Here is a 24,418-nt window from a genome sequence, read left to right on the forward strand (position 1 = left end):
ACAAGGACACCAAACATGGGAAGCAAGTTAAGGGGACCCAGGACTATGACATGGGAAATTACATAGGCAAGCTGGCCAGCCACAAAATAGGATATGTTGTAGTCTGGGCAGTGGTGTATTTTGGTTTTGTGCTGCCCAAGGCAAGACTAAAATTGGGTGCCCCCCCCCCCCATGTAAATTTGCCCCACTCCTTCCTTTTTAACAGAGGTGACTTCCTCCAAAATTTTAGGACTACAAGTCCCAGCATGAACCCCTGAGATCTCACGAGGGGGGGGGGGTGAGAGGGGGTGGGAGAGAGAGAGGGGGGGGATGAGAGAGAAAGGGGGGTGAGTGAGGGAGGGAGGGGTGAGAGAGAAGGACAGAGGGGGGGGTGAGAGAGAGAGAGGGGATGAGAGAGGGGGGGTGAGAGAGAGAGGCGGTGAGAGAGAGTGAGGGGGGTGAGAAAGAGAGGGGGATGAGCGAGAGAGAGAGGGGGGGGAGGAGAGAGAGGGGGGATGAGAGAGAAAGAGAGAGTGTGGGGATGAGAGAGGGAGAAAGGGAGATGAGAGAGAGGGGGGAATGAGAGAATGAGAGAGAGAGAGAGGGGTGAGAGACAGAAAGGTGAGCGAGAGAGAAGAGGGGGGGGTTGAGAAAGAGAGGAGGAGGGTGAGAGAGGCGGCTCTAGCAACCAGTGGCCAATAGAGTCTCAGGTGGAGGGGGTGGCTTTTTTGCTGCCCCTCTGCAAAGTGCTGCCCTAGGCCTGGGCCTTGTTGGCCTAGGCCAAAATACAGCACTGGTCCTGGGTCCCCTCTCGGTGCTCCCTAAGTTTAGTGTCCCTGTCACTTATGGTTTGGGAGCATTGCCGAGTCAAGCTGAGCAAAATTTCCCATAGACGCCAATGTTAAAAACCAGCAGCAGTGCCATGTCAAGCTGACCAAGATTTCCTATAGACACTAATGTTAAAAACCGGGAGTAGTGCCATGCCAAGCTGACCAAGCTGTGTCTGTACTTGCAAGTGTATGTAAAGTGAGAGTACGTAAAATGGGGTATGCCTGTATATTCAATTTGTGTGCAGGAAATGCCTTTGCAAACCCAGAAAGTTAGCAGTGACACCATTACTATGCTGTACATAGCCTGTGCAGAGAGCAGAGCTGTGGGAGGAGCCCAGCAGGATCCACCCACTGCAGGCTGTGTGCACAAAATTACAGGAGGGGGCGGCGATGAGACCAGTCACCCTGCACAAGGAGAGAGAGCAGCAGTGAGCGGTCTTTATTACAGGAAGGAAAAGTCTCACACTGGATTACTGCACAGATCTGGAAGAAATACACAAAGATCACCGAGATTCAAGAAGAAGACACAACTAGCTTTAAAGTTGCACATTGACCGTAAAACCAGCCATACACAATGCAAATGTACAATCTTTTTGCAATGTTTTTTTTAACCACTTTAGGACCGCTCACTGTGCTGCTACTGCGGCAGGTCGGCTCCCCTGGGTCCAGCATCGTAAACCTACATCACTGGACTCCTAGCGGTCTCGGCGGCGCGCACGCGCCACCAGAGGCTCGCTCCCGCTGTGTTTAGACACAGCGGAAGTCGGGCCGGAGGAGGAGAGGCGTCGATTGCCGTCTCTCTTCCCCGATCGTCGGGGAAAGTGTGAGAAGATCCACCTGCTTGTGTAACCAAAGCAGGCGGATCTTCTCTGTGACAGACAGGGAGAGATCACAGGATTCAGCATAGCTGAACCTGCGATCTCTGTCTGTGTCACAGAACCCCCCCCCCCACGTCTGTAAGCATGGGGCATACATTTTGCTCCGGAGTCGGGCCGGAGGAGGAAAGGCGATGATTGCCGTCTCTCTTCCCTGATCATCAAGGAAAGTGTGAGAAGATCCGCCTGCTTTTGTAAACAAAGCAGGCAGATCTTCTCTGTGACAGACAGGGACAGATCACAGGATTCAGCATAGCTGACCCTGCGATCTCTGTCTGTGTCACAGAACCCCCCTCCCCCGCACACATCAGTAAGTATGAGGCATACATTTAACCCCTTGATCACCAACAGTGTTAACCCCTTCCCTGCCAGTGTCATTATTATAGTGACAGTGCATATTTTTAGCACTGATTACTGTAGTAATGTCACTGGTCCCCCCGAAAGTGTCAAAAATGTCAGTCAGGGGTCCCATCTGTCAGCCGCAATGTCGCAGTCCCGCAAAAAATCGCAGATCACTGCCATTACTAGTAAAAAATAAAACAATAAAAATGACATAAATCTTTCCTGTAGTTAGTAAACGTGATAACTTTTGCGCAAACCAATCAAAATACGCTTATTGCAATTTTTTTTTTGCCAAAAATATGTAGCAGAAAACAAATTGGCCTAAAATGTTAAAACATTTAGATTTTTTTTTTTGGGGAATGTTATATATCAGAATGTGAAAAATATAGTTTTTTTGTTTCAAAATTGTGGCTCTTTTTTTCAAAAATTAAAAATCGCACAGGTGATCAAATACCACCAAAAGAAAGCTCTGTTTGTGGGGAAAAAAAGGACGTCAATTTCATTTGGGTACAGCGTTGCACGACCGCGCAATTGTCCGTTAAAATAACGCAGTGCTGAATCGCAAAATATGGCCTGGTCAGGAAGGGGGTAAAATCTTCCGGTCTTAAAGTGGTAAAAATACGCTCATTGAGAATTTTTTTGTCAAAGACATGTAGCTAAATACATTTTGGCCTAAATATATGACAAAAATTGGATTTATTGAATATTTTTTAACAGTCAAAGTAGAAAATGTCAATTTTTTTGCAAAATTTTCGCTCGTTTTTTTATTAATATTGCACAAAATAAAAAGCACAGAGGTGATCAAATACCACCAAAAGAAAGCTCTGTTTGTGGGGAAAAAAGGACGTAAATTGAGTTTGGGTACGGCATTGCATAACCGCACAATTGTCAGTTAAAGTTGCACAGTGCCAAGTTGAAAAAAGTGGCCTGGTCATTGAGCAGCAAAATCTTCAAGGGCTAAAGTGGTAAAATTACAAAAACTGTGAATAATGAGAACACATCTAGAATACTGTCATTGGCAGATCCAAAGGAGTCTGCAGCGTGTCCCAGCCTAATGCTTGATTCACATCCACAGGTGCGTCCATGAGTGCATGCGTTTTTTATGCATTCCCAGCCAATTAATATCAATAGACTGACATACACTTGAGAAATGCAGAAAATAAGTTCCTGACTCCAAAAACACGCAGATCCGTGCAGTTTGGAAATGAAAGCACATTTCTTTGCATGTCTGGAAAGACAAATTGTAATGTGAACCTATCATAAGGATCTGTATACACTAGGTGCATTAGGCCAGAATCGGGCAGCTTTTCCAGTGCAATCCCACCACAGGACAAGGGACAATGCCTCCTCTCCTACCAGACCAGTTCATACCGACGCGTTTCACTGGTATGGGCTGAAAAAGTACAGTATACACTTGTGAAACAATCCACCAGCTCACACCGCACTGCAGCCAATAAAACTTAATAAAGTGTAATTTGTGACATTTCAATAAAGTTCATAAAAAAAAAATATATATATATACACACTATATATATATATACACATATACACTATATATATATATATATATATATATATATATATACATACATAGTATATGGTATATACACTCATCTGCCACTTTCTTAGGTACACCTGTTCAATTGCTTGTTAGCACATATTGCTAATCAGCCAATCACATGGCAGTAGCTCAATGCATTTAGGCATCTAGACGTGGTGAAGATGACTTGCTGAAGTTCAGCATCAGGGGAAGAAAGGGGATTTAAGTGACTTTGAACGTGGCATGGTTGTTGGTGTATGTGTGTATATATATATATATACACACACACACACTATATATATATATACAGTATATATAGTATACGGTATATACACTCACCTGCCACTTTATTAGGTACACCTGTTCAATTGCTTGGTAACACACACATATATTATATATATATATATATATATACATATACACTCATCTTATTTTTATTTATTTATTTCAGGTACTTATATAGCGCTGTCAATTTACGCAGCACTTTACATATACATTGCACATTCACATCAGTCCCTGCCCTCAAGGAGCTTACAATCTAAGGTCCCTAACTCACATACATACACAGTAGGGCCAATTTTTTTTATACAGGATCCATTTAACCTACCAGCATGTCTTTGGAGTGTGGGAGGAAACCGGAGTACCCGGGGGAAACCCACACAGGCACAGGGTGAACATGCAAACTCCAGGCAGGTTGGGATTCGAACCAGCGACCCTCTTGCTGCTAGGTGAAAGTGCTAACCACTACACCACTGTGCCGCCCATCTGCCACTTTATTAGGTACACCTGTTCAATTGCTTGTTAACACAAATTGCTAATCAGCCAATCACATGGTAGTAATTCAATGCATCTAGACGTAGTGAAGATGACTTGCTGAAGTTCAGCATCAGAATGGGGAAGAAAGGGGATTTAGGTGTTTGGTGTGTCTCCCAGGTGGCTTGTGGCAAACTTTAAACGACACTTTTTATGGATATCTTTAACCTCCTTAGCGGTGATCCCGAGCGTGACTCGGGGTTGGTTTTTCATATCAGGAGCGGTAACCCCGAGTCACGCTCGGGGTGGATTGCAGAGAGCGCAGCGGAGTTCTCTTACCTTCTCCTGGCGATCCAGCGATGATCTCTCATTGCTGTGACCGCCAGCCGAGAGTCCCGCCGCTCCTCCGTCGGTCTCTGTCGCTCTGATTACTTCCTAGTTCCGTTCCCTGCAGCAGCAATGCTGCATGGGAGCGGAACTAGGGAGGGAAATTAAAAAAAAAAAAAAACGTTGCACAAAACACAAAACACATTTTATATATATATATATATATATATATATATATATGCATGCATATATATATATATATGCGCATATATATATATATATATATATATATATATACACCGGTATATATATATATATGCATATATATATATATATATATATATATATATGTATGCATATATATATATATATATGTATATATGTATATATATATATATATATATATATATATATATATATATGCACACACACATATATCTATATATAATATATAATGCATGAATTATAATCTAATCAATAATATAATTTTATTATATATATTATATATTAAATAATAAAATAATATTATTGATTCGATTATAATTCACGTGTTTGTGTTTCAAATTTATCACATCTGGGATGTCTACTAGACTCTTGTTTTGGTCAGGTTTAAGTCAGTAATTACTAAGAATTGTAGGCCTATAATACATAACGCCAAATTTCCATGAAAAGAATTGTACCGCCAGGGAGGTTAAGAAATGGCTTTCTTCTTGCCACTCTTCCATAAAGGCCAGATTTGTGCAGTATACGACTGATTGTTGTCCTATGGACAGAGTCTCCCACCTCAGCTGTAGATCTCTGCAGTTCATCCAGAGTGATCATGGGCCTCTTGGCTGCATCTCTGATCAGTCTTCTCCTTGTATGAGCTGAAAGTTTAGAGGGACGGCCAGGTATTCGTAGATTTGCAGTGGTCTGATACTCCTTCCATTTCAATATTATTGCTTGCACAGAGCTCCTTGGGATGTTTAAAGCTTGGGAAATCTTTTTGTATCCAAATCCGGCTTTAAACTTCTCCACAACAGTATCTCGGACCTGCCTGGTGTGTTCCTTGTTCTTCATGATGCTCTCTGCGCTTTAATCGGACCTCTGAGACTATCACAGTGCAGGTGCATTTATATGGAGACTTGATTACACACAGGTGGATTCTATTTATCATCATTAGTCATTTAGGTCAACATTGGATCATTCAGAGATCCTCACTGAACTTCTGGAGAGAGTTTGCTGCACTGAAAGTAACTGGGCTGAATAATTTTGCACGCCCAACTTTTCAGTTTTTTATTTGTTAAAAAAGTTTGAAATATCCAATAAATTTCGTTCCACTTCATGATTGTGTCCCACTTGTTCATTCTTCACAAAAAATTACAGTTTTATATCTTTATGTTTGGAGCCTGAAATGTGGCAAAAGGTTCAAGGGGGCCGAATACTTTCACAAGGCACTGTGTGTGTATATATATATATATACACATATACACACACACTGTATATCCAACAAATGAGATCCTCTGATAAGAGTTTCCTTCTATAAATAACTTGTATCTGTGAACTCATAACAAAGTTGCAATCGAAAAACAAAACAAAAAGCCGTCTTGTGTAAACAGTCGGTGTCTCTGCTTAAAGCGGAACTCTGTGTTAAAGCGGAACTCTGTGTTAAAGCGGAACTCTGTGTTAAAGCGGAACTCTGTGTTAAAGCGGAACTCTGTGTTTTTTAAGTCAGCAGCTAAAAAAAGTGCATCTTCTGACTTTTTTTAAACACACTCTCACCTGTCCGAGGATCCAGCGATGCGGCTGCCCGATCCCCCCGCTTCTCTCCCTCTTCTCCCCGCAGTGCTGGCATCACAAGTGTGGGCACCCTGCTGTGATAGCTTGCGGCTTCAAAGCCATGTGCGCACTGCGTATGCGTGAGTGGCACTGCGCGTCCTAAGTGGACGGGCAATCTTCTGGGACCTGTGACCTGTCCCAGAAGATTGCAGGGAGGGAGGGGCAGAGGAGAACTTCCTAGGCAGCCCGAGTGGATGTGGGAGCAGGTACCTGTCAAATGTAGCATGTCAGGGGGTCAGGAGGCCTTAAAGTGGAAGTTCCATTTTTGGGTAGAACTCAAAGTGGTATTAACCAGTTCCTAACCATCCTATAGCAGTTTTACACAGGGTGGCCGCACTGTGCAGGATGACGTATATATACATGACCCTGCCCTTGTAGGTATCGGGCGCAAGTGCGAGCCGCCGGCTGTGATTCTACACAGCGGGACTCACAGGCTCAATGTCCGCCGGCACCCGCTGATCATTCTGTACACAGGCAGAACGGCGATCTTCCTATGTAAACAAGGCAGATCGCTGGTCTGTCAGTAGGGAAGGCATGGATCCTGTGTTTCTGCAAAGCAGAGGCATAGATCTATGTTTTCCCCTAGTACAAGTTCTAAGTGGTTCAACCCAGAACTAAGTTAGTGTATTGCAGCCTTCCAATCATTGGATGTGGTGGCTGCATTCGTTTTCTTTCTTTCTTTCTTTCTTTTTTTTTTTTAGGATTTTTCCCCTCTGTTTTCACCTGGGAAACAGGCCAGTAACACACCTCCTGCATTGGGTACACAGGGGGCATCTTTGGACAGCAGCATTGTCAGTCTGGAAGAGGGGAGTTTTAGAGGTATTAGGAGATTAGAATACACTCATACTAGCACTCTGAACCGGTCCCAGGGCTCTGATCATCAGTGCAGCCCCAATCAGTGCAGCTCATCAGTACCCATCAGTGCAGCTTATCAGTCCCGCCTATCAGTGCCGTCTATTGGTGCCCATCAGTGCAACCTATCAGTGCCCATCGGTGCCGCCTCATCAGTGTCTAACAGTGCAGTTTATCAGTGCCCATCAGTGCAGTCTATCATTGCCCATCAGTGCAGCCTATCAGTGCCCATCAGTGCTACCTATCAGTGCCCATCAGTGCAGCCTATCATTGCCCATCAGTGCAGCCTCATCAGTGCCCATCGGGTGCCGCCTCATCAGTGTCCATCACTGCAGCCTATCATTCCCCATCAGTGCCACCTCTCAGTGCCCATTTGTGCAGCCTCATCAGTGCCCATTAGTGCCACCTATTGGTGCCCATCAGTGCAGCCTATCATTGCCCATCAGTGCCCACTCAATGCAGTCTCCTCAGTGCCATCAATGAAGCCTCATCAGTGCCCATCAGTGCAGACTATCAGTGCTGCCTATCAGTGCCCATCAGTGCAGTCTCATCAGTGCCCATCAGTGCCGCTTTATCAGTGCCCATCAGTGCCGCCTCATCAGTGTCACCTCATTAGTGCAGCCTCATCAGTGCAGCCTCATCAGCGCACATTAGTGAAGAAGAAAAATTACTCATTTGCAAGATTTTATAACTAAAAAAAAAAAAATTTTTTTTTCAAAATTTTGTCTTTTTTGTTTGCTTTTTGTTTTAATAAAAACCCAGTGGTGATAAAATACAAGCAAAAAAACCCTCTATCTGTCTAAAAAAAATACTGATAAAAATGTAATTTGGGTACCGTGTTGCATGACCGCACAATTGTCATTCAGTGCGACGGCATTGCAAGTGGAAAATTGGCCTGGGCAGGAAGGGGGGTAAAGTGCCCGGTATTAAATCGGTAAAAGAGGCAGTGAGGAGGCGACATTTCACCGATCAGCCACCCTCTGAAAAATGATCCACTGCTGGGGCTGCTTTTCAAATGGGCGACAAAGGGCTGCTGCAAATCACAATGAGCCCTTACTTTGTTTTCAGGTTTTTTATTTTGTTTGTGTTGGGTTTATAGAAGTCAGATTGGGTTGCCCCTAATTATTATTATTTTCTTGTCAGTGTTTTGCATTGTATGATTGACTTTCTTTCTTTATTCTTTCTTTGTAATGTGATTTGTATAGAGAACATCGATGTGTTCTGATTTCCCTTCGTCACCCCAGCATGCGCACAGTGACATTTGAAGGATTTCATAGCCTCAGCCAATCAGTATGGGGGGATTGTGTCATCTGCCCCCCCCACAGGGAGAGGATTGGGGAAAAAAACAGTCCTTTGATGAAGGTGACAACAGTTGCACTTTGTGTCACCCCTGAGTGACAGGGATCAGATCAGAATGATCTACATGTAAATGTCACACCTTGGTGTCAGGGGAGGGGACTTCTATCCAAGATAATTAGAACTTTTACATTTCCAGCCTCTTTGTTGGGTCTGTGTAATGGCCAGCTGTGACATTGGAGGGGGGTCTGTTGTTTGTCCCCCCCCCCCCCCCAGGATGAGCTCCATACTGTGATATCATTAGCGGTGGAATGTGACCCTGATAATCTAATCTAAACCTGAGGACAAAAATGCCACATATAGAAGATTACCAGTCCTTAAAGCGGAGTTCCACTCAAAAGTGGAACTTCCACTTATCTGTCTCCTGCCCCCCTCCGGTGGCACATTTTGCACCTTTTGGGGGGGAGCGGGTACCTGTATTTGACAGATACCCTGACCCCACTTCCATCGGACCATCAGAGGTTTGGCCCCTTCCTCCTCCCTCCCTCTGCTTTCTGGCCAATTACCAATCGCAGCCTGGTGGCAGCTAGGGGGCGAGCGCCCCCGATCGTCAGCGTGGAAGCCGATGCGTGTCAGGCGGCTCCGATTGCCGCCTGACACTCGCGATCGCTCCCCGCTGAGCATAGGTGTGCACAGCCCATTGCATTAGGGTGTGCACCCCAAAGCTCAAACACATACTGTATGTTTGTGCAATGGAGCAATGGATGGTGTCATAAGGGCAGATATTGGTGTCTTAAGGGCAGTGGACGATGTTGTTTTTTATTTTTATTATTTCTTACAATTATATCATTTTTATTTTATAGCAAAAATAAAGGAGAATGTTTGTTTTTTATTTGGTGAAATATCAAGGGTCTAAACAGGGAGAATATGCGTCACACAGGGTGATTAGGGTGTGCCCAGTCACACCTGGCACACCCTGTGCGCGCCTATGCCACTGAGAGAGAAGAACGGTCAGCTGTTGTAAACACAGCCAACGGCTCTTCTCCCTGGAATGATCACAGTGCGCCTGTGATCCTTCTATATAGGATCACATGTCTCTATGGTCATTTCAGAAGCCACGCCCCCCCGCACAGTTAGAATCACTCCCCTAGGCTCACATTTAACCCCTTGATAACCCACAGGGTTAACCCCTTCCCTGCTAGTGTCATTATTACAGTGACAGTGCATATTTTTAGCACTGATTACTGTAGTAATGTCACTGGTCCTCCCCAAAAGTGTCAAAAATGTCAGTTAGGGGTCCGATCTGTCCGCCGCAATGTCACAGTCCCGCTAAAAATCACAGATTGCAGCCATAACTAGTAAAAAAAAAAAAAAAAAGAATAAAAATGACATAAATCTTTCCCCTAGTTTGTAGACGCGATAACTTTTGCACAAACCAATCAAAATACGCTTATTGCGATTTTCTTTACCAAGAATATGTAGCAGAATACAAATTGGCCTAAAATGTTAAAAAAATTTAAAGCGGTTGTAAACCCTATAAAAAAAAAAAAAAAAAAAAAAAAAACCTGCAAGACAAAGGCATAATGAGCTAGTATGCATCGTATACTAGCCCATTATGTTTAACTTACCTTAAAACGAAGCCCCGACACGGACCCCCGGACATCGATGCGGGCGCTGCCATGATCCCTCGTCGTCTCTTCCGGGTTCGGCGGCTCCGGCGCGCTGATTGGCCGGAAGTGATTTTTCCGGCAAGCTCCCGGTAAGTTAATTGAAGGTCCCCCCGGACCTTCAGAGCGCATGCGCCGCTCGCGCGAGCGGCTGCATGCACTGTAAAAACGTCCTGGTTTAGGAGATATTATTTGTACCTACAGGTAAGCCTTATTATAGGCTTACCTGTAGGTAAAAGTGTCAAAAAGCGGGATACAACCGCTTTAATTTTTACATTTTTTTGGGGGGAATGTTATATAGGAGAATGTGAAAAACATTTTTTTTTTTTTTCAAAATTGTCGCTCTATTTTTATTTATAGCGCAAAAAATAAATATCCCGCAAATACCACCAAAAGAAAGCTCTGTTTGTGGGGAAAAAAAGGACGTTCAAAAATAATTTTTTTATTTTATTATTATTTTTTTATTTTATTATTTTATTTTGGGAAGGTTATATAGCAGAAAGTGAAAAACATTGTTTTTTTTTTTTTTCAGAATTGTCACTCTTTCTTTTTTAGAGCAAAAAATAAAAATCGCACAGGTGATCAAATACCACCAAAAGAAAGCTCTGTTTGTGGGGAAAAAAGGACGTCAATTTTATTTAGGTACAGCGTCGCACGACTGCGCAATTGTCCGTTTAATAACGCAGTGCCGAATCACAAAATAGGGCCTGGTCATTAAGGGGACAAATACTTCCGGTCTTAAAGTGGTTAACGGCCAATTGCGTGGTCGTGTGACGCTGTACCCAAAAAAAAATTGACGTCCTTTTTTTCCCACAAACTTTCTTATGGTGGTATAAGATCACCTGTGTGATTTTTATTTTTTGCGCTTAAAAAAAAAAAGAGCGACGATTCTAAAAGAAAAACAAAACAATGTTTTTCACTTTCTGCTATATAACATTCCAAAAAAATTGAAATCTAATTTTTTTCATCCTCTTAGGCCAATTTGTATTCTGCTACATATTTTTGGTAAAAAAAAAAATCCCAAATAGCGTATTTTATAAATCTTTCCCTTAACCACTTAAGCCCCGGAAGATTTTACCCCCTTCCTGACCAGGGGGTATTTTGCGATTCGGCACTGCGTGACTTTAACGGACAATTGCGCGGTCGTGCGACGCTGTACCTAAACGAATTTGATGTCCTTCTTTTCCCACAAACAGAGCTTTCTTTTGGTGGTATTTGATCACCTGTGCGATTTTTTGATCACGCGCTATAAACAAAAAAAGAGCGTCAATTTTGCAAAAATAACAATATTTTTCACATCTTTTTATATGAAATTCCCCCCCAAAAAAAAGTAAAAATCAAAATTTTTTAAAATTTTCGGCCAATTTGTTTTATGCTACCTATGTTTGGTAAAAAAAAATCGCAAAAAGCGTATTTTGATTGGTTTGCGCAAAAGTTATCGCGTTTACTAACAAAGGGAAAGATTTTTGTCATTTTTGTTGTTTTTTTTTTAACGCGTAATGGCGGCGATCTGCGATTTTTTTTGCGGTACTGCGACATTGGGGCGGACAGATCGGACCCTTGACTGACATTTGTGACACTTTTGGGGTTACCAGTGACATTTCTACAGTAATCAGTGCTATACATATGCACTGTTACTGTAAAAATACACTGGTTGTGAAGGGGTTAACTTTATTTGGAAGGGAGGGGCTGTGTGTATCCCTAGGGGCGTGCTTTCTACTGTGATTGGCTGTGGCTTCAGCTGTAAGGACACTGATCAACGGATCTACATACTAGATCCGTTTGATCAGTGTCTTTACAGCGAGGAGAATGACAGGTGGCTTGTTTACACAAGCTGCCTGACATTCTCCCTCTCCCCCGCCGATCGCCGAGTGATCGGCGGACATCGGGTCCGCTGGTCACACGCGCGGGGGGGTCCGTGACCACGCGGGAGCGGGAGCACGCCTCCGGGGGCGCGCGCTCGCTCCCTAGACCCTCACAAGCTAGTGACGTAGCCCTACGTCACTTTGCCTGTGAGGGGCTGACTGCCGACGTAGATCGGCGTTAGGCAGTCGGCAAGTGGCTAATTTGTAGATGCGATAACTTTTTTTGCAAACCAATCAAAATTTCGCTTATTGGGATTTTAACGTAATTTTAACGTCATGTGCTGCACTCAGTTAGCATTGTTCCCAGTTCTCTATGTGGACTACAGAACACCTCCCCCTGTGTTATGGAATGCACACATTATGTCTTTATACTTTGCAGGTAAATAGAAAAACAAAAAAAAAAGCCGGCACTTTACTTCCTCTTTAAGGAATTTGCAGCCTGTGGCATCTTTGGTACATTGCAGCCTATTCAAAATGAATGAGCTTCCTAATGCAATGCATGTAAAACAGGCAATAACGCACATTCAATGCGCATGCATTAATGCAACGACCTCCTGTATAACAGATGTAAGGGCCCATTCAAAATGAATGAGTGCCCAATGCAGGGGTCTCAAACTGGTGGCCCTCCAGCTGTTGCAGAACTACAAGTCCCATGGGGCATTGCAAGGCTGACAGTTACAAGCCTGACTCCCATAGGTAGTGTAGACTATGGAGCACCAGATCAAAGTTCTTCAATTGGAATAATCGGGTTCTATGTGGACATACAGGGGTTGTCCCATCTACACCCAACACAAGCCCTTTATTAATGGTGAACGTTTAGATAACGCAGCCGGCCATGACCCCGGCTCAGCTTCTCAGCCATTTCCCTAATCATGACACAGAAAGTCAAATGAGGTTTTAAAAGTCCTTATCATTGGTTTGTGCGTTTCAGGTCTTGTGTAACCTGCATGAGCAATAAACAATGTGAAGTCTATAGGACTGAAGCCTCTGGCAACAGGCGCCGGCATCTCCTAAATTATTCGGGTGAATGAGATGAACATTAACCACTTAAGCCCCGGAGGATTTTCCTGCTAAAAGACCAGGGGGTATTTTGCGATTCGGCACTGCGTGACTTTAACGGACAATTGCGCGGTCGTGCGACGCTGTACCTAAACGAATTTGACGTCCTTTTTTTCCCACAAACAGAGCTTTCTTTTGGTGGAATTTGATCACCTGTGCGATTTTTTGATCACGCGCTATAAACAAAAAAAGAGCGACAATTTTGCAAAAATAACAATATTTTTCACATTTTTTTATATGAAATTCCCCCCAAAAAAAAATGTAAAAATCAAATTTTTTTAACATTTTCTGCCAATTTGTTTTATCCTACCTATGTTTGGTAAAAAAAATCGCAAAAAGCGTATTTTTATTGGTTTGCGCAAAAGTTATCGCGTTTACTAACAAAGGGAAAGATTTTTGTCATTTTTGTTGTTTTTTTTTTAACGCGTAATGGCGGCGATCTGCGATTTTTTTTGCGGTACTGCGACATTGCGGCGGACAGATCGGACCCTTGACTGACATTTTTGACACTTTTGGGGTTACCAGTGACATTTCTACAGTAATCAGTGCTATACATATGCACTGTTACTGTAAAAATACACTGGCAGTGAAGGGGTTAACTTTATTTGGGAGGGAGGGGCTGTGTGTGTCCCTAGGGGCGTGCTTTCTACTGTGATTGGCTGTGGCTTGAGCTGTAAGGACACTGATCAACGGATCTACATAGTAGATCCGTGTGATCAGTGTCTTTACAGCGAGGAGAATGACAGGTGGCTTGTTTACACAAGCCGCCTGACTTTCTCCCTCTCCCCCGACGATCGGCGAGTGACCGGCGGACATCTGGTCCGCTGGTCACACGCGCGGGGGGGTCCGTGACCGCGCGGGAGCGCACCTCCGCGGGCGCGCGCTCGCTCCCCAGACCCTCCCAGGCTAGTGACGTTAATTAACGTCACTCTGCCTGGCAGGGGCTGACCGCCGCAGTAAATCTACTTGCGGCGGTCGGCAAGCGGTTAAGTAACATCACCGTGTTGGAGAGCCAACGCAGCCAACGCATAAATCACTTTATTTTTTTAAAGTGATGTCTGTAAAAATACGCACATTGATTGCCGGTTCACATTTCTGCGATCACAGAGATCGCATGTAATTCGAAGCGCACTGCTCCTAAAATCACATGCGATGTCTGTGCGGTGCAAATTTCAGCCATACAGTTTGTATGGCTGAATTCGCACCGCAATCGCACTAAACACGCACAGGACCCTTTTTTTTTGGTCCGCAGCAGAATCGCATCGCATGGTGGTTCACACTAGTGCGATCCGATTCTGTGCGAACTCTCAGATCGCACTGCGGTATGCGATCTGATCTGGGGGTGTCGTTAACCTTGAATTGACACCCCCAGCGTATAGCATATGCTGCAGATGCGATGCGGGAACACGCTGTATATTTGCAGCTTTCCCGCATCGCACAAGTGTGAACCGGGACTAACAGCCAAAAGCTGCATAGAGTTACATTGCTGCACCATGCCTGGAGGTTGGAAACCATGACATAGCTGTGGTTGGCTTTAGTGTTACATTGTAGCATACAGTATATCTGATTTTAGTGTTACATTGTCACATATATGATTTAGCCTCGATTCACACTGAGGCGGCACGACTCCTTACTACTTCGGGGGCGACTTGTGCATTCCCATGCACCACGACTTCGGAGTGACTTGCAGGGACTTCACATAATGGAAGTCTATGCAAGTCGCTCCGAGGTCGCCCCGAAGTAGTACAGGATCCTTTTTCTAAGTCGGAGCGACTTGTGTCGCTCCTATTAGAATGGCTCCTGTAGCTGTCAATGGACCGCGAGGGACCGCGACTTGTCAGGCTGACAAGTCGCGCTAGTGTGGACCGAGTCTTAGGCATTACATTGTAGCCTATATCTGATTTTAGAGTTACATTGTAATATATTTTACCATTACAATGTCACATATATTTGATACTACTGTTAATTTGTAACGTTTATCTAATTTAGCGTTACATTGTAACATATATCTGATATTAGAGTTACATTGTCACATACAGTATATGATTTGAGCATTACATTGTAACATACATCTGATTTAAGTGTTGCATTGTAGCATATATCTAATTTTAGTGTTACATTGTCACATACTGTATATATAATTTGGCGTTACATTGTAACATATATCTGATTTTAGTATTACATTATAACCTATATCTGATTTAGGTGTTGCATTGTAAAATATATATATATATGATTTTAGCGTTACATTGTCACATACATGATATAGGCATTACATTGTAGCATACATCTGATTTTAGAGTTACATTGTAATATATTTTACCATTACAATGTCACATATATCTGATTTAGCGTTACATTGTAACATATATCTGATTTAGCGTTACATTGTAACATATATATGATTTTCGCATTACATTGTAGTATATTTTACTATTACAATGCCACATATATCTGATTTTAGTGTTACTTTGTAGCGTATATCTGGTTTAGCATTAAATTGTCACATATATGATTTTAACATTACATTGTAACATATATCTGATTTTAGAGTTACATTGGAACATATTTTACCATTACAATGTCACATATATCTGAGTTTAGTGTTACATTGTATCATATATCTGAATTTGGTGTTACATTGTATCATAAATCTGAGTTTAGTGTTACATTGTATCATATCTAAATTCCTCCTGTATTGAATTGTCTTGTCTTCCCTCACATTGTAAAGCGCTGTGTAAACTGTTGGTGCTATGTAAATACTGTATAATAATAATATTTTGAATTTGATGTTACATTGTATCATATATCTGAGTTTGGTGTTACATTGTATCATATATCTGAATTTGGTGTTACATTGTATCATATATCTGATTTAAGGCCCCTTTCACACTTGTGCGACTTATCATGTGATTTGGGACTGTAAAATCGCTTGACAAGTCGTTCTCCATTATTTCCAATGATCCCCATTCATATCTGTGCGACTTGAAGTCGCACCGACTTCAAAGTAGTCCCTGCACTACTTTTGGCACGATTTTGATGAGTTTTGAGTAAAAGACATTATAAGCCCAGTCAAACGCGCAACAAAATTGTGGCATAGAGTCGCATCAAAATCGCGGTAAAATTGCGCGACTTTGAAGTCGCACAAGTGTGAAAGGGGCCTTAGTGTTACATTGTATCATAGATCTGAGTTTGGTGTTACATTGTATCATACATCTGAGTTTGGTGTTACATTGTATCATATCTAAATTCCTCCTGTATTGAATTGTCTTGTCTTCCCTCACATTGTAAAGTGATGCGCAAACTGTTGACGCTATATAAATCCTATATAATAATAATATATCTGAATTTGATGTTACATTGTAACATATATCTGAGTTTGGTGTTACATTGTAACATATATCTGAATCTGGTGTTACATTGTATCATATATCTGAATTTGGTGTTACATTGTATCATATATCTGAATTTGGTGTTACATTGTATCATATATCTGAATTTGATGTTACATTGTAACATATATCTGAGTTTGGTGTTACATTGTATCATATATCTGAGTTTGGTGTTACATTGTATCATATATCTGAATTTGGTGTTACATTGTATCATATATCTGAGTTTGGTGTTACATTGTATCATATATCTGAGTTTGGTGTTACATTGTAACATATATCTGAGTTTGGTGTTACATTGTATCATATATCTGAGTTTGGTGTTACATTGTATCATATCTAAATTCCTCCTGTATTGAAATGTCTTGTCTTCCCTCACATTGTAAAGCGATGCGCAAACTGCTGGCGCTATATAAATCCTGTATAATAATAATATATCTGAATTTGATGTTACATTGTAACATATATCTGAGTTTGGTGTTACATTGTATCATATATCTGAATTTGGTGTTACATTGTATCATATATCTGAATTTGGTGTTACATTGTAACATATATCTGAATTTGGTGTTACATTGTATCATATATCTGAATTTGGTGTTACATTGTATCTTATATCTGAATTTGGTGTTACATTGTATCATATATCTGAGTTTGGTGTTACATTGTAACATATATCTGAGTTTGGTGTTACATTGTATCATATATCTGAATTTGATGTTACATTGTAACATATATCTGAGTTTGGTGTTACATTGTAACATATATCTGAGTTTGGTGTTACATTGTATCATATATCTGAATTTGGTGTTACATTGTATCATATATCTGAATTTGGTGTTACATTGTAACATATATCTGAATTTGGTGTTACATTGTATCATATATCTGAATTTGGTGTTACATTGTATCTTATATCTGAATTTGGTGTTACATTGTATCATATATCTGAGTTTGGTGTTACATTGTAACATATATCTGAGTTTGGTGTTACATTGTAACATATATCTGAGTTTGGTGTTACATTGTGACATATATCTGAGTTTGGTGTTACATTGTATCATATATCTGAGTTTGGTGTTACATTGTATCATATATCTGAGTTTGGTGTTACATTGTATCATATCTAAATTCCTCCTGTATTGAATTATATTGTAACTGTATCGTCTTCCCTCACATTGTAAAGCGCTGCGTAAACTGTTTGCGCTACATAAATCCTGTATAATAATAATAATAATATATCTGAATTTGGTGTTACATTGTATCATATATTTATCTTACATAACATAAACAAGTGACTTCCTCTAAGCGGTGACCTTCTGTGTGACAATGCGCAGATTATCTATAAAAAAATTAACTTTTTTTTTTTTTTTTTTAAAGTTTTGAATTTTGCACCCCCAGCCCTCCTCGTCCTCTGAGGATTGGAGGGGAAGAATAGTTCAATGTTATCCCCATTCTCCTCCCAGAGAACAGAGATCATTCTATGTTATTTTCCCATAGATATCCATTTATCCTGCACAGCCTCCATTGAAGTCCATGCACAGAGATCTCTATGAGGAATGAGAGGTGTAGAATGATAGAATGAAGCGGCTTTACCTGTTCTGTGCTCCTCTGTGTCTTGGCCTAGCTCCATGCAGATCCTTTGTGCAGGCAGGAGAATGTGTGCAAGGCGACTCTCTATTAGCATGTCCCCCCCCCCCCCTCTCTCCCCTCCCCTTAGGGTGACACACACAGGCAGCTCACCAATCACACACGCTCAGCACAAACACATCATCTTCCTCCCAACAGCTGGATTGGTGCAGCCGACTCAAACCACCATCTGACAACCAGAATGTTACCATAACAATGTGTCCACACTCACCCAGGCCTGAAGATGCATGGAAGGCGATTATTGCAGCATAGGGCTTTATTCTGCGCTCTCTTCGAAGAGCGAAACGTGTAGAATTAAAAATAGAAATGGAAAAAAGATGACACTAGGCTAAGGAGTGTATCTCCCCACGCCTAGGAAAAAGGGTTGCTAAAAAACAATATTAATAAATAAATAAATGGTGTATGGCAGCTGCTGCAAAGTGACAAGAGGATGACAGGAAAAAAGCCTAAGCTATATACAGCGCTTGCCCCAAACTAATCAAAATATGAATATACATTTTATAATTATAAATTAATGTATAAACGAGCAGTGACAATATTCAGTGCAATATTAAGAGATGATTAAACAAATGAAGGCACATTAACCACTTAAGCCCCGGAGGATTTGGCTGCTAAACGACCAGGGGGTATTTTGCGATTCGGCACTGCGTGACTTTAACGGACAATTGGGCGGTCGTGCGACGCTGTACCTAAACAAATTTGGCGTCCTTTTTTCCCCACAAACAGAGCTTTCTTTTGGCGGTATTTGATCACCTGTGCGATTTTTTGATCACGCGCTATAAACAAAAAAAGAGCGTCAATTTTGTAAAAATAGCAATATTTTTCCCTTTTTTTTATATGAAATTCCCCCCCAAAAAAATGTAAAAAATCAAAATTTTTTAACATTTTCGGCCAATTTGTTTTATGCTACCTATGTTTGGTAAAAAAAAAATCGCAAAAAGCGTATTTTGATTGGTTTGCGCAAAAGTTATTGCGTTTACTAACTAAGGGAAAGATTTTTGTCATTTTTGTTGTTTTTTTTTTTAACGCGTAATGGCGGCGATCTGCGATTTTTTTTGCGGGACTGCGACATTGCGGCGGACAGATCGGACCCTTGACTGACATTTTTGACACTTTTGGGGTTACCAGTGACATTTCTACAGTAATCAGTGCTATATATATGCACTGTTACTGTAAAAATACACTGGTAGTGAAGGGGTTAACTTTATTTGAGAGGGAGGGGCTGTGTGTGTCCCTAGGGGCGTGATTCTAACTGTGATTGGCTGTGACTTCAGCTGTATGCAGAGTGATCAACGGATCTACATAGTAGATCCATATGATCAGCTCTCATACAGAGGGGAGAATGACAGGCAGCTTGTTTACACAAGCTGCCTGACTTTCTCCCTCTCCCCCGCCGATCGCAGAGTGGCCGGCGGACATCGGGTCCGCCGGTCACACGCGCGGGGGGGTCCGTGACCACGCGGGAGCGGGAGCGCGCCTCCAGCGGCGCGCGCTCGCTCCCTAGACCCTCACAAGCTAGTGAGGTAGCCCTACGTCACTTTGCCTGTGAGGGGCTGACCGCCGACGTAGATAGTCGTGCGGCGGTCGGCAAGTGGTTAAAGATTGGTAAAGTCCAACAAATAAAATTATAAAATATTTTAGTATAAAAAATAAACAAATGGTGATCAAGTGCAAAGTGCTTCATGCTCAATAATCAATAGTTTGTGACTTTCGTGTCGTGAATTCCTTTTTTCAGTGGTTTATGGTAGAATTGAATGACTTACCAGAAGTATTGGGTGTTATGTGCTGTATGGGGTCGTAACTCTCCTCTGTGATTAATGGCTGTTGAATATTTTGCATTTCATTGCGCACGGCCTGGTTAAAAATTCAAATTTTCTTTTGTTCTATTTTTAATTCTGGAAAAAATCCTAAGCTATATACAGCGCTTGCCCCAAACTAATCAAAATATGAATATAAATTTTATAATTATAAATGAATGTATAAACGAACAGTGACAATATTCAGTGCAATATTAAGTGACGATTAAACAAATGAAGGCACATTAAAGATTGGTAAAGTCCAACGAATAAAATTATAAAATATTTTAGTATAAAAAATAAACAAATGGTGATCAAGTGCAAAGTGCTTCGTGCTCAATAATCAATAGTTTGTGACTTTCATGGCGTGAATTCCTTTTTCCAGTGGTTTATGGTAGAATTGAATGACTTACCAGAAGTATTGGGTCTTATGTGCTGTATAGCACTAAGACCTACAGCGCTTGGAGGCCTTCCAGGCCAATATGGGGTCCCCTTTTGGACCCTCCTGGTGGGGTGTAGGTTATGTCCCTTCTCACCTGGTTCCACTCTTCAGGATATGGGGTTATGAAAAGAAAAGGCTCCAAATAGTGTGTTATGTTTACTTTTCAGAGTTGAAATAATGGGAGCAAAGAAAATGGCTCCAGGGTACAGGCAAAATCGCTTCCTAGCACTTCCTGGCAGAGTGGCGAGCGGAGTGTTCTGGCTTGCGTTCCACGTTAGTGCGTAGCGTGCCGCCGTACGTTCCAAGACCTTGACGCGTTTCGTCATTTCCTGTGACATTATCAAAAGTTAGGAAGGCACTGTGCTTATGCTGATACTTATACGGAAGACACCGCTCTTCACTCCGCCCTATAGAAAATCAATTTACACGTATGCTAATTCGTTGTTATAGCGATGAAGACGCCGTATGAGCCAAAACAAACGGTTGTAAGTGTCCGTATTATAATATACACTCATATCAATAGTATGTATTTTTAATTGAGCTAAACGTTAAACCCAGAATTATAAAAGCAATAAACAATTCCTAGATATATATATACATGAATTACTTATATATAGCCAATCGATTATCACATAGATGTATAAATACATGAATAAATATATAAATACATGAATAAATATATAAATACATGATATCGGCCCCCATACATTCATCAATATTTTGGATAATGTGTAAAATTATATTTATAAGATATATTTTAATCTATATAAATATCACATTAAATAAATATAACATAAATACCCCATTAAAATTATCATATTGAATTAAAATAACAGTGGCATTAATTAGATTTATGTTTTTTTCGCATTAAACCCTAAAATCAATCAATTTTCCTACAAATTTTTTACTTAAAACCTTCATTTATCAAGGGATATATATATAAAAAAATATATAAATTACATAAAAATTGTATGACGATATAAGTGTAACATAGTGGGTCGCTTTTCATATTGTTACCCTTCAGAGGGCATATACTAAATATTTGAAATTGAGATTAAAATTAACCAAAATGTGTCACTACCTAGCATTTAGATTGTTTCACATTGCCTTATTTTATAGGGACTTGGTGTTATATGTATATACTTGAGTGGATGAATGTTATTGTCATGGTATCTCAAAATGTATTATTATTTTTGTAAAGATTATTAACCACTTAAGCCCCGGCAGATTTTACCCCCATTCCGACCAGGGGGTATTTTGCGATTCGGCACTGCGTGACTTTAACAGATAATTGCGCGGTCGTGCGACGCTGTACCTAAACGAATTTGGCGTCCTTTTTTTCCCACAAACAGAGCTTTCTTTTGGTGGTATTTGATCACCTGTGCGATTTTTTGATCACGCGCTATAAACAAAAAAAGAGCGTCAATTTTGCAAAAATAGCAATATTTTTCACATTTTTTTATATGAAATTCCCCCAAAAAAAAATTTAAAAATCAAAATTTTTTAACATTTTCGGCCAATTTGTTTTATGCTACATATGTTTGGTAAAAAAAAATCGCAAAAAGCGTATTTTGATTGGTTTGCGCAAAAGTTATCGCGTTTACTAACAAAGGGAAAGATTTTTGTCATTTTTGTTGTTTTTTTTTTAACGCGTAATGGCGGCGATCTGCGATTTTTTTTGCGGTACTGCGACATTGCGGCGGACAGATCGGACCCTTGACTGACATTTTTGACACTTTTGGGGTTACCAGTGACATTTCTACAGTAATCAGTGCTATATATATGCACTGTTACTGTAAAAATACACTGGTAGTGAAGGGGTTAACTTTATTTGGGAGGGAGGGGCTGTGTGTGTCCCTAGGGGCGTGCTTTCTACTGTGATTGGCTGTGGCTTGAGCTGTAAGGACACTGATCAACGGATCTACATAGTAGATCCATGTGATCAGTGTCTTTACAGCGAGGAGAATGACAGGTCGCTTGTTTACACAAGCTGCCTGACATTCTCCCTCTCCCCCGCCGAGTGGCCGGCGGACATCGGGTCCGCTGGTCACACGCGTGGGGGGGTCCGTGACCACGCGGGAGCGCGCCTCCGGCGGCGCGCGCTCGCTCCCTAGACCCTCACAAGCAAGCAACGTAGCCCTACGTTAGTTTGCCTGTGAGGGGCTGACCGCCGACGTAGATAGTCGTGCGGCGGTCGGCAAGTGGTTAAAGAACTGAAATATATGGACTTATTGGACCTCAAGTGGTGTAGTGGTTATAATGGTTTGCTCTGCACCGTGCAACCATGAGTTCAAATCTAGACAAAGATGAGATAATGAAATAGCTGTACATAATGTGAGTTTGCAAGCGCTTCACAGTGTATGTTATCTGTATGCAGGGCTTTTTTTCTCAGAGAATAGGTGCAGGAACTCCCTCTTTTGGACTTACCCCTTGTCTCCGCCCCTACCTTCCTCCGTGAACCTGTCCTTGGTTCCACCCACTACCTACCTCCCAGTACCATCCCTTTTAGAAAATACAGAACAAAGTAACATTTGTGGTACTAAGTAATTTGTATGGATTTGGTAATGATAACAAAAAAGCAGTAAAATAGATCCCATGCAGCCAACAACAATAATCCCCCAGCAACAATAGATCCAGCCAGAAACAATGGGCCCTCAGCAGCAACAACAGATCTCCCAGCAGCCAGTCTCAATAGACTGCTGCCTAAACAGTAGATCCCTCCCAGCAACAACTGACCCCTCAGCAACATAAGAGCCACCCCAGCAACTATAGACCCCCCTGCAAAACGAGATCTCTTCCAGAGACAATAGATCCCCCAGCAGCCACATTAGATATTCCCAGCAGCAATAAATTCTCCTGCAGGAATAGATCCCCTCCAGCAACAATAGGTTCCTCATTAGCCAGCATCAATAGACAGTGTAACACAACCCAGCACTCCTTGCCATTACATACATTCAGGGCTGGAAGTGCCGGAACTGCGTTCCCCCACGTTCCCGCTTAAAAAAAAAACCCTGTCTGTATGTACTTGATGTAAGTTTATTGCTTTTATAATTCTGGGTTTAACGTTTAGGTCAATTCAAAATACATACTATTGATATGAGTGTATATTATAATACGGACACTTACAACCGTTTGTTCTGGCTCATACGGCGTCTTCATCGCTATACCAACGAATTAGCATACTTGTAAATTGATTTGTTATAGGGCGGAGTGAAGGGCGGTGTCTTCCGTATAAGTATCAGCATAAGCACAGTGCCTTCCTACCTTTTGATAACGTCACAGGAAGTGACGAAACGCGTCAAGGTCTTGTAACGCACAGCAGCACGCTACGCACTAACGTGGAACGCAAACCGGAACACTCCGCTCGCCACTCTGCCAGGAAGTGCTAGGAAGCGATTTTGCCTGTACCCTGGAGCCATTTTCTTTGCTCCCATTATTTTAACTCTGTTTGGAAAATAAACTTTTAAAACGTAACACACTATTTGGAGCCTTTTCTTTTCATAACCCCATATCCTGAGGAGTGGAACCAGGTGAGAAGGGACATAACCTACACCCCACCAGGAGGGTCCAAAAGGGGACCCCATATTGGCCCGGAAGGCCTCCAAGCGCTGTAGGTCTTAGTGCTATAGACCCAATACTTCTGGTAAGTCATTCAATTCTACCATAAACCAGTGGAAAAAGGAATTCACGACACGAAAGTCACAAACTATTGATTATTGAGCATGAAGCACTTTGCACTTGATCACCATTTGAAAAGACTTTATTTTTTTTTTTATACTAAAATATTTTATAATTTTATTTGTTGGACTTTACCAATCTTTAATGTGCCTTCATTTGTTTAATCATCACTTAATATTGCACTGAATATTGTCACTGTTCGTTTATACATTCATTTATAATTATAAAATTTATATTCATATTTTGATTAGTTTGGG

At 41.6% G+C, this 24,418-nt stretch overlaps 1 protein-coding gene across 1 annotated transcript in view; it reads right to left on the reverse strand.

Annotated features, from left to right (window-relative positions):
* Positions 1 to 18,293, reverse strand: part of DHCR7 (7-dehydrocholesterol reductase) — a 57,082-nt gene extending 38,789 nt beyond the window's left edge. Inside the window, exon 1 of the mRNA XM_082270289.1 lies at positions 18,192 to 18,293. The gene's annotated coding sequence lies outside the window, so the exon portion shown is untranslated. The remainder of the gene's footprint in view (positions 1 to 18,191) is intronic.
* Between the last annotated feature and the right edge of the window lie 6,125 nt (positions 18,294 to 24,418).

The sequence above is a fragment of the Pelophylax lessonae genome, assembly GCF_965119305.1.
Source record: "Pelophylax lessonae genome assembly, chromosome: 10".
Lineage (NCBI taxonomy): Eukaryota > Metazoa > Chordata > Amphibia > Anura > Ranidae > Pelophylax > Pelophylax lessonae.